The 12113-nt window shown below is 44.7% G+C and overlaps 1 protein-coding gene across 3 annotated transcripts in view; it reads right to left on the bottom strand.

The window, feature by feature from the left end:
- TTBK2 (tau tubulin kinase 2) overlaps positions 1-6452 on the bottom strand; it is an 82279-nt gene extending 75827 nt beyond the window's left edge. For 2 of the 3 annotated variants that reach the window (XM_014267483.3, XM_005479989.4), the window contains exon 1: positions 6310-6452. The gene's annotated coding sequence lies outside the window, so the exon portion shown is untranslated. Of the gene's footprint in view, positions 1-5478; positions 5838-6309 lie in introns of all 3 variants that reach the window. The other variant, XM_026793996.2, reaches the window with a different exon arrangement.
- Between the last annotated feature and the right edge of the window lie 5661 nt (positions 6453-12113).

Below are 12113 nucleotides of genomic sequence, written 5' to 3'. Positions count from 1 at the left end.
TGGGGAAAAATGATAAATATTGTACACGTAACAATGGGTATAAAGATAGGTGGCTGTCCGGAGGACAGTACAGTGTGCTCATGGCTGACTGCTGAGCAGACCTCTGTCGGGCTGAAAGAACATCTTTTAGATAAACAATTAATAAACATAAAGACCGAAAGAAGAACTGAAGCCTCTTCTCGTCTTTTGATACGCGGGCTGCCCCAAGGCCACTCCGGGCCTTTCCAGGCCCTTCAAACAGCCGAAAACCGGACAAACACCAAATATGATCAACATCTACTACATGGCTACTTGTACGTCAGTCACAGTCCTGATTCTGACCATAAATCAATTCTGTCCAAACCTTTACTCCAGGAAAAAGAAATATTTCAGTGAGCAGGGCATTACAATAGAATTGAAGTATTAACTGCCAGTTCCAACAAGCCAGACGAAATACAGCTGCTCCCTGATTACAAGAGGGAAATGGACTGATCAAGGAAAGATACTTACAGAAGCACTGCCACATGACTGAGGTATTCTGGGCTCAAAATTAATGAAATATATCAGAACAACAGGAAGAAATGTCCAGTCTGAAATTAGCACGCTGCCCCTATTTCCTTCAAATTAACAGAGAAGAAAGTGCACCATCACCTCAAAGCAGCCTTTCACATAAAATGTTCCTCTTTCTCTTGTGTCATCCCTGAACCGACAATAGGCAGGAAAACCTGTCAGCTGAGCACGCAGGCTACAGTAAACAAAAGGATCTGGCTATGACTATCTCAGCTATGCATTCAGGGTGAAGTTGCACATAACAGCATGACCTAGCAAGAGTTACAAACAGATATCAGCCAAAAAACAATACAAACAACTCCATTTTTACAATCATTCTCTGCCAAGTTAGTGAGTTGACTCGGTGTAGCTCAGAGATCCAAGGGCACTAGAAAAGGCTCAGACAGAGAACATAATTTTCCATTTAAAAGCAGTAGCCAACTGCTAGACTGGTTTAAAAATAATGCACATTTTCTTCTGCAGGAGCTAATGTGTGAAAAATATTCTTATATCTATGTTCATCCATAAATAAATAACAAGTATCAGCAGTCAGTCAATAACAGAGCTCCTTTCCCGCACACATCTCCTTCACTGTAAGAGGGGTAACCCTTTACTGGGGTTTGTTCCTCAACTTCAGCATCAATTTCTTAGTTCTTGGCTGGTCAAGACAAGACCTGACTGGCTTAGCTAGCACGTTGCTCCACAAGATCAGTCAATCCTTTCTTCATACTAATCTATCCTGTGAGTCTTTCAAGATTTTTCTCTAACCAGATGAATTATTCAACTGGCTTTCTCACTGGATACATTGTCTTGCTCAAAACTGTAGAACTGTAATTTCACCTAAAATCATCACGATTATCAGAATAATCTCTAGATCTTAATGAAAAAGCACAAAACATCACACAGAAAAAGAACAGTGATCCAATCCTCTTCTTTAACTCTCAGAGTGCAACATGACAGTTTGTTCTAGGCTGACTTGACCCAGGGAATTATACTTTGATTTTATTTATAGACTACTGCAGATGGAAAATCAAAGCATCACATATGAACAGGGCATTTAATTCAATCAAACTCAAGGAATACAAAGTCATTCTTCGTCTGATACATTTTCTATCAGTTTATAATGCCCATTCTAGATCTATTAAGCTCAAGATGCTGAAAAATGAAAGACAAGAAAATAATTATTTCAAGGCAGCATATAACTCAAGAATACAAATACATTCTAAAAAGTCACCAGTTTGATGCTGAAAAGTATATTCTATTTACAGATCACTGTCTCCCTTTTTTTCTAATTCTTCAACACTGCAAAGCTAGAGTCATATTTCATGTGCTCAAAGTCACACTGCTTGCCACGAGTGGCATTTGAAGCATTACTATGGCAACAAGTAAATTGACAGCTACAAGATACATCCTGCTGATACACCATGTAACCAAGCAATCTAATTCTTACTATGTTGAACAACATTGTATCAAATAAGTGCGGTTAAAACCCTCACAAAACGTTAGTACTCTGAGACAGAGCATGACAAAAGCAACAAATACTATCTAAGAATTATCAGGGAAGTGACAGAGAGCAGAACTAACCCCCTCTCAGAATCAATAGGCAGCTGTTGACTGAAGACAATTCCCAACTACTAAAAGGACGCAAGCTCTGAAAGGCAAGATCTCTCCTATCTGTGGATGAGACTAGTGGAACAAATTTTGTATAACTTCAGTTGTGAGAGAAATGTATCAAAAACATAATAAAATTATTTCTGTATAAACAGACTAGGATGACACAAAATCTGGTTTTTTACATTTTTCTGCGTGCAAACTCCACATTAGTAACCTGTCCCTGCAACAAGTAACAAGTCCCTTTGTAACACCATAATAGAAAAATATGGCAACATATTAAAGAAACTTGACATCCTCTACAAGCTCTCAAAGCAAGTTCAGCATATTTTACTCTTCCTTTATGCATCAGACAGCTTTATACAGGAAAGAAAATTACTCTCCTCATCAGTACCATCAGTGATCCGGCAAACTTCATCCCTGAAAGAGGCCTTCACCTCTTCCAACTACTACTTGCACTTAAATGCAAGGCTAAGCTACATACAGTTCTCCAAAAGAAAGAATTAGTGGATACAGTTCCTCATCAGTGCAATTCTTAATCGTTGATTAATCTCTTCAGACAATAAGCAACAGCACAAAATAACATTTAAATGATGCAATTCTGTGATGAAAAGTTCTCAAACACACAGGACAAGAACCACAGAAAAACATGCCTGAACATAACAATAAAAATATTTTTAACTTTTTAACAAAATAGTTTCGTTAACAACACCCAAGACTTCTTCAGTTTCTCAATCTGCCCTCCTTTCCTCACTCCTCTCAGGTTAAATCTTTCCCTTCTCCCCAAAAACCTTCTCAAGTTTTCCAGGATTCATCTCCATTAATTGAAAAATAATTTTAAAAATAACTGTTGAAAAGTTATGACTTGCATAACATGTCAAAAATGGGAAAAAGATTTCTCAACCAGATCAAGAGGCAAAGTATCAGAAGGCCAGATTTTATTGCTTGAATTTTCCACTACTTAGGTTTCAAGACTAGTGACCTATAAGCTCCTACAGAGAATGATAGACTATAAATTTAAATGGCTAAGAATGGCATCTGAATTTCACAAGCAGCTTAAAAAAAAATCCAAGTTACTAGATTCCCTCAAAAGAATGCTACTGAACACCTAACCCTGAAGCAAGGAGAGGGGAATATTCTGACTCTAAAATGTAAATAAATAATTAAAGTTTTAAAGGATAAGTAAAGACTGGATGATATTCTCAAAGAAGTTATTATGAAAGAACATACAAGATATAGTTACTAAAATCCACATGAGATAGTACTCAATATTTCTAACAAAACGAGGCACGCCAACTTCTCTCTTTCATTCTGCCACTGCATGACAGAGAATACAGTACAAGCATTAGAGCACTCTACTTGTGCATGGAAAGCAGAAAAATGAAACTGCTCCATGTAGCTGTACTCTCTTATCCAACTGAAATAGCTTTTATTTCCACTTCTAAAAATTAACATGTTTAATTACCACTTAACTACCCTAGATATTATACTTTTAAAAAGAAAAAAAAGCCAAGTAAAAGACTTGAGAAAGTTTCTTTCACCCTAATCCTGAACAAGAAGTCAGGTTCATAGCAAGAAAATTTTAAACACACATGACCCGTAGCTCTTAAATTCCTTAAGATAAACCTTGCATTTTGGCAATTTTGCATGTTTTAATTCTTGCCCACCAATGCTTTAACAATTTAACAATGCTTCAGACTGATCTGCTACAGATCCATGGCACAACTCGCTGCTCTGAGAGACCAGCCAAAGGAAGCTCTCCTTTGAGGTGAGAGCGTTTTCGCAGAATGAGGGAGGAAGGACAATGGCTGGTCCGTGTACCACAACGCATCCCTGGGAGACCACAACTAATCCTGGGGTCTCCTACTGAAAAGGCAGCTGTTTCTCCTCCCCTCCAGCCTAACACAAAGGCTTTGTGTAGTGCTTCCCCAGAGAAAAAGAAACAGACAAGGCAAGACACAGGAACACACAGAAACTGTCAATCTCCTTTGTAAAGTACCAGTTCACTCCCACTAGATAAACAAGCCCTTACTAAAACAGAAAATACAGTAGTATATTAACATACCATACACTGCAACTTCACACACTGAACAAATGCTTAACCTTCTGTACACAAATATCTAGCACTGGTAGAAACTGATCGTTTAGAAACCAGTTTTGAACAAGGAAAACCCCACTCATATCTCTCATCTGTCATACTCAAAAATCTTCTTGATATAATCAGCCAGATTGAGAAAAGCCTCTCTGGAATTTGTGATGTTAGAAGCATCAGAGCCTGCAGCATGCAGCAGCAGTACAGTGACCACACTAAACATAAGCAATGTCACAATATTCCAGTCATTCAATTTGTTCTTCTTATTCTAACTTCATCCTTCCCAAACAGGAAGTTTAAAAAGATGCTGAGTTTCAAGTAAATAATGGTACATCAGGAATATATTATATTAGAGAAGAACAAAGTATTTTTTAGGGATAATTGGTTCCATCTCCACATTTTTTAAACTGCATCTTGATGAACTGTTTTCAAAATAACTTTTGACAAATGACTACTCATACCATTGCAGTCAAACTTTCCTATATATAATTTCATTGACAGGCCAAACAAATGTTAACAAGTATACCTCTGGCTTAATAAGTTAAGAAAGTTTGTTAAACATAATTCACTCTATAAAGCAAATGAATTATCATCAAAAAAGTATTCAAGACAACATTAACACAAAATAAAAATGCTGAGTATCTTTTTGCCATGAATTCATACAATAAAGACTTCAAAAAACATTACCAAAATCAAACAAGAGTAGCAAAATACATCCTAACCTTTTGCTTTCTCAACCCTTCTGTTCTTAAAATGAACTAACATACCTACAAGCATAGCTAGCATGTGTTCAACAGAGGCATGGCATTAACTACACAGAATGAATTTTAAAAATCTACTCATTCTTTCCAGAACCATAACACAAAAACTAACCACACACTTTAAGGCTAACAAGATACTTAAATAAATAGAGTATGATTTATTTCAAGGCTCTCAACATTCCCGCAATACAGTTTATTAATTCAGAACATTTAAGCTGAAATTACACTGGTTCTGCACATAAAGTCTAACTAAGAGAGCCACTACAGGCTATTTTACAACTAATTTTCTATAGCCATTTTCAGCTTAACTATAAATACAGTAGAAGGTTCTCAAAATGCTGTGGTATGCTCCAGGGTCATTCCTTTGTGTCCATCTCTCTCCGCCTCCCACGACACTACATCAATATTATAATTATTTGCACTCCCACCCCCACTTACACTAGCAGTTGTTTTCAACTGCTCTGGCTCACAGCAGAGGTTACAAACCTCGTAGCAATCTTTGTCCTCTCATTGCTTTTGCTCTAGAGTGACAACAGAAGCCTAAGGATGCCGCTGCAGCTCCAGAGATCATCAGAAGACTTGGGAACCAGGTGCTTTCCCACTTCCTCTTTGTAAAGCTAAAAGTACGTGCAATAACGTCTTTTTAACGCCGTTCCACACGCAGTTTGTGTTCCCCGGAGCGCCGTGGTGCGCGCACCCGCGGCCTAGCCAGGAATATCTGTATGCACGGATCGATGCAAGTGCCGCTAATGGCTCCAGCACTCAGAGCGCCAGGCGACAGACAGCCCGCTTCCCATCCAGCCGTGCCCACACAGCAGCCGTCACACGCATGCCACAACCCAGAGCTGGAAATACAGACGCAGCTATTTTAAAACAGAAATCTTTCGCCGTCAGAACACGTAAATTTCTGTACCATTTGCCTTCTTGCACCAAGTGGGAGGGACAACAAAAAAAAAAAAAAAAAAAAAATCTCATGCCTATGAATCTGAGTTCTCCGTAGAGGCCGGGACAGCGGTGACTGCTACTGGAGCCTGCCAGACCTGCCGACCTAACTCCACGGAGGGGATCGCGCCGTCCTGCCCCGCTGGAATAAGCCCTTCCCGGGGAGGGCCGTGGTCCCCGGAGCTCCCGCGCCCGGCAAACTCCCTCTCCCGCGGGGACAGAAACTGCGACGCGGCTCCCACGCAGCAGCCGCTGGGGCCGGGCCGGCGGCCGCCGGAGCCCGCGGGCCGCGCCCCGCCGAGGCGGCCAGAGCGCCCGCGGGGACGAGGCGCGGGGTAACGGCGGCGGCCGCGGCGCAGCACCGCGAATCCTCACCTGGAATGGGGCCGAGGCGGCGGTTCCTCGAGGCGGGGCGGCGAGTCCCGGCGGCACCCCCGGCCCCACAGGAGATGGTGTGCGCGGCGCGGGGTGGGGGCTACAGCGGCGCCCCCCGGCCCAGCCTCCGCCCCATGGCGTGCGGCGCGGTCTCTATGGCGACTGCAGAGCCGGGCCGGCCCGCGGGGAGGGGTAACGGCAGCGCGCAGGCGGAGGGCGCTCAGCGGGTCACGGGGCGGCTCGCAGCGCTCCCCATGGGGGTTGAGCCCCTCGCCGCGGCCGCCGCCATCCCTGCGGCAGTGCCGGCCGGAGCCCGGCCGCGCTCGCCCGCGCCGCCGCCCCCGCGCTCGCCCTTCCTCGGCCGCGGCGCCACCGAGCCCGCTGTCCCCCGGGGCACCGCCCACATCCTATTTCCGGAGCGGTGATTGGGCAGCTGCCGAGATTCGTCACGGGCGATTGGCTCTCAGCGCTGTCAATCCGGTCGCCGGGGGCGGGCGCATCTGGACGCGGCGCTGTGCAGTGCGGGGCTGGCTGAGCCAGCGAGCGCCGGTACCACCGTGGCCGCCCCCGCGCAGCCCCAGGACCGAGCTGCGGGATGGGCACCGGAGTCCCTGTTTCCGACGAGCTTCCGAGGGGCAACGCCCGTGCGGGGGTCGGCGCTGGCCCTGGGCGCTCGCCGCCACAGGGCCGCTGCCGGCGGGCAGCTGGGTCCTCGTTGCAGTGCCGCCTCCGCCTCATCAGCCGGGGCTTGGCCGCCTTCCGCACCTGGGCGGGCTGCCCGGGCCCCGATGGGCGCAGGCCGCTGCCCGGCCGCGGGTAGGGCTGAGGAAGGACAGGCCGGGGCGGGGCAAGTGGGTGGCCGCGCGTCTCCAGGAGGAGCTCTCTCCCCTTCGGGACACTGCAGACGGCTGTGTTCAGACTCACCCCAAATTTGCCCTTGAACATAAATGCCATTCACCATTTGGCTGTACACCTAGGTTTTATTTATCTTGAGTTCTGATGGTGCAGCTCATTGTTTCAGAGGAGTTAAAACACCACCTGAAAAGTCATGTGCATCTCCGTTGTGCGTGTCTTATGGTTGTCAGAGAAACCACCCCAGGACTCCTGGCACCAGACTTCATCTCAATAAGTGATGGAAACACCACACGTATTGGTCCGGCAAGCACCTGCCAGCGGGTGCTATTTTGGGAGAAAATCAATGGATGAGATTCTCTTCTCCCAGCAGCTCTGAAGCTGTGTGAGAGTTTGCCTTTGTCTCCCCACAGTCCTCTGGCAGTTTCTCTGGCTGAGAGCCATCCTAGAGATGAGGCTGTTAAACAATGCTCTCAAGGTACAAAAAAGCCTTCAAAGCACTGTGGTAAACCTGTCTCTAACTTTCCTAAAGTCTGGAGTGAAGGCTAAAATTTATCAGGAGAAGAAGATGGTAGCCTTTGATTCAGATGAACACTCTTTCTCTTCAGGTACCAAAACTCTACATAAGTGTTTATATTTACAGCCTTAAATAAAAAAATAATAATTGCACATTTGTAATGGATTTGTAATGAATTCAGTCGTTAAATATTCTCAAGATGTTGACTGAGATCTCTGGTCATGGGAATGACAGAACACTGTGGTTATGGCTCTGGGGTCACTTGTGAGGGCTACAGACATATCACCCTGACTGAGGGTCAAAGTGCCCCTGCTACATTCCCAAACTGAGTTTGTCCAGAAAGTATCCAGAAGTGCTTTATTTTCAGGAAGAGGAAAGAAAATCTTTTGATGTCATTGGGGATGCTTATAGGGAATGACAGAGCACGCTGGAAGAAGGTTACTTGAATGCTAAGGGGAGAAAATAGGACAGGATAATGAAGAAGACACATGCTAGGAAGAGAACTAAAACTGTGATGCACAGCTAAAATGGATTTGTAAAATAGGGATTGTTAACCTGGCGGTGGGAATGAAAGAACTATAAGAAATGTCACACTGGGGAGGAATGGGTGTGGACAATTGGAAAACCAAGAACAGGGAATTTGTGGTGAAAAATGGAATGGCCTGTACTGTCACAGGACTGCATGGTGTTTCAGTTTGAGGGGAAATGCTTAGGTAACTCAGAGGGGACAGCAAGAACTTCAGAGGGGAGGAATGGGATTCCCTGGCATCATCTGTAGGGCAGGGGATCAACATTTTGGGAGTAAAATTGAGGAGTTTTATATCCATTGGACAGTGGCAATCACTGCAACACATTTAGCATACATTTCTGGTGGGAAAATCTAAGAGGATCTCTAGGGGGAATAGTTGGTTTTGGGAAAAGGCGGGAAAAGTCTGAGGTAACTTGGGAAGGATAGGCAGAGAAAATTTTGTGACAAAAACCTGAGGTAATTTTTAAAGGGGAGAAAGAAAATTTTAAAGGTAGACCCTCAGGTAATCAGCAGGGGAGTAAATGAATGTGTTTAAAGGCAACATCTGAGATAATTTTTACGGGACCAATAGGGAACATTTCTGAGGGAAAATCTGAGGCTAATCAGTAAGGGGAAAAATATTGGACATATTGGAGATAAAATATTGGACATATTAGAGACAAAACCCAAGATAATCATTAGGTGGCATTTTGGGGCTTAAATCGGAGGTAGGATACAGATGTAGATGAAGACATTATGAAGGGAAAATTTGAGGTAATCTCAGTGGAATAGAACATTTTGGAATGAAAAATCTGAGGTAATCTATGCGGAGCAGAATGAATACTAAAGGAGAGGTGGGTGACCCTAGTGATGATGAGGAGGTGTGAGGGTCACTGAGGGGGTGTGAGGATCTCTGAGAGCAGCTGGATGAGGGCTGTGTTGCTGAGGGGCACCACAAGGCGCTGTTCCCGCCCGGGGCGGTGCCCTCGCCCCTCAGGTCCCCTCAGCGCTGAGGGCGGGAACCCGAAGCCGCTGTGGCTGCCGCTCTCGGCGAGGCGTCAGGCGGGGAGCCGCCCGTGGGCAGGGAGGCGCCCTCGGGCAGCCCCTGGCGTGAGGCAGAGGAGGAATGGACGGCCCTCACGCGTCTGCACGATGTTTCGGTTTGCGGGAGTAAGAGATAAGTCAGAGGGGAGAAAAAGAACTTCATGGGGGAGGAATGCTAGAATTCCCTGGCATCACCTAGAGAGCATGGAGTGAACATTTTGGAGGAAAATTGAGGAGTGTGGGAACAAAAGCTGCAGTAATCTGGGGCAATCATGTAGTGGACATTTTTTGGAAGAAAAACCTATCTCTAGGGGGGAAAATTCGTTTTGGGGAAAGGTCTGAGGTAATTTGGAGAGGTTGGGCAGAGAAAATTTTGTGATAACACCTGAGGTCATTTTTAATGGCCAGAATGACCATTTTGGGGGGTAAAATGTAAGGTAATCTGCAAGGGACTGACAGAATACTTGGAAAGAACTCCTGAGGTAATCTGTAAGGACCACAGTGATCAATGAGGGAGAGGTTGCTCTCCAGGTGATGCTGAGGGGATGTAAGGGTCACTGAGGGAATATGAATGTAAACCCCATGTGCTGCTGAGGGACCATGAGTGTTCCTGAGGGGAGGTAGATGTGAAGCGCAAAGCTGGGTAAGAGAACAAAATTCTATATTCAGAGGGCTACAGCGCAGGTGTTTGTTTATTCACCTGGGAGTGAGGTGAATCTCTCTTCCAAACCTCACTCAATGTTGTTTTGGCTTCTGTTTGATTCTAAAATGTGAAGTCACACTTACAAGGTATCATTAGGATACCCATATTTGTGTAAAGCTGTGTCATGGTTCTATGAGAGTTTCTTGTTTTCACACCCGCGTCAGTTTCTTTGTGATCCTCAGTCTTCTGGTGGTCTTTTGATGAAGACTTCTTTAGGCTTCCTTATGTTTGAACTTTTAACCTCTGTCTTTAGGACATGTCAGGTGCATCTTGGGTTTTTTCAGTCTATTATGGCTTTAGCTAATTTTGCAATATTTATTAGGATTTGCTGTCTTGATGGTGCATGCTATGTCACTGGCTTTGGTGTCTTGCTTGTTTCGCTTGCACCTCTTGGTACAATATTACTTGTTACCATTGCTTGATACAATATAACGTGTAGCCTTTTGTTACATACGGCTTAGGATTCAAATGCTGCTTGTGTTCCTCTGAGGGGAAATATAAGAGTCGTTTGAGGGGAGGCAGGTGCCCCGTGTTCCTCTGAGGGGACCTGAGAGTCAAAAGCTGCGGTCATATATGGAGGTCATAGAGCAGATAGTTTTTGGCAAGAAAATGACAGGGGATCTCTAGACAACAAAATGGCTTTTGGGGAAAAGTCTGAGGTATTTTGGGGAGGTGGGGCAGAGGCAATTTTGTGATAAAACCTGAGGTAGTTTGAACGGCCAGAAGGAACATTTTTCATTTGAAATCTCAGTTAATCTGCAATGAAATAAATCAAAGTAAAAAAGGAATTTCTATGATACAGAACTTTTGAGGAGCAAAGTCTGTGTTAATCTGTAGGAGATATTCTAGAGGGAAAATCTGAAAAAGTGTAGGGGGAAGAAAACAAACATTTTTGGGATAAAATTTAGGTGATGTATAGGACATGACTAGGGGATGATTTGGAGGGAAAATCAGAGTCTCTCTTTTGGGGGGTGCCAAAGTGACTTTCTCTTCAGAAAACCTGAGGAAATCTAGCTAAAACACCTAGCTAAAAAATTAACACTTTCTGGACGGGTGAGTTTAGGGTAATTTAGAGAGGAAAAATGACCACATTTGAGGGAGAGTCTGTTGTAACACAGCAGTAGAAGGCAGCATCTCTGATAGACAATCTGAGATAGTTTAAAAGGGAAAGGTGATAATTTTACCTGAAAGCCTCCAAGTTTTTAGAAGGGTATTCTCCTGGGCATAGTGGGAGCTGCAGACAAAATCTCTTAGAAAATCTTTCTTGATGAATCCTGAGGTGCAAAATACTGCCCCATTGCTTTCCAAACTCCTTAGAGAGGAACTTGGGTAAGGGTAATACAATCCTACCATCTCCCATTATCACAGGTTTCTACATGAAAGATTTAATACATATAAGTGAATCTTTCTCAAGATTCTTCCTAAGAATAAAGGAATGCAGACCAAAGTTATTCAGGTAAACTGATAAAATTTATTAAGATAAAAACTACTCAAAAGTATCTTACTCAGAAATATTTACACTACCATAAAAATGCAATAAACTAGTGTAGTATAATGCCTTATCTGAAAGGAACACTAATTATATTAAAGCTACAAAAAAAACCTAAACAATGAAACGTAATATAACACACCCATGCCAAAGAGAGGAAAAATCTCACCTACAAATATAGGAGACAGAACTGAGGGGTGTGTACGGTGAGGGATCATTACACACAGTGCTCCAAAAACGGATATCTTCAAAAACCAACTGCTATTAATTCTGGCTGCATGGCTTGGAGGTGACCAGCTGAGGCTGTTGTGTGGCAGTTCCCTGCAGGCACGGGGTCTGGAGCTTCTCAGGCCTGGGTGTGTCGTCGTGCATTGGCAGAAGCCATGGGACAACGAGGCAAGAGCGACAGCGGCTTCGAGCTGAAGAGTGGAAGGGCGAGGCAAGAGCGAGCTGGGAGCTGAAGAGGGACACGAGGGGCCCTCTGGGCAAAGGGCTTTTCCAGGCCAGGGCACCGTCAGGGCGCCGCGGCTGGCTTTGCGCTGGGCGACCTCCTGTGTGCAGGGCTGGTCTTTGCTGTGCTTGGGCTTTTTGCCCTTGTTCTCCTTTGGCTGCCCGGAGAGAGGGGCAACCCTGTAAAGGAGGGTGAGAGCCCCTGCCTCCGCACCGCAGGGGGAAACGGAGCTCTCCCGGC

This window comes from Zonotrichia albicollis, chromosome 6 (assembly GCF_047830755.1).
Source record: "Zonotrichia albicollis isolate bZonAlb1 chromosome 6, bZonAlb1.hap1, whole genome shotgun sequence".
Lineage (NCBI taxonomy): Eukaryota > Metazoa > Chordata > Aves > Passeriformes > Passerellidae > Zonotrichia > Zonotrichia albicollis.
This window is presented reverse-complemented; position numbering and strand designations above follow the sequence as displayed.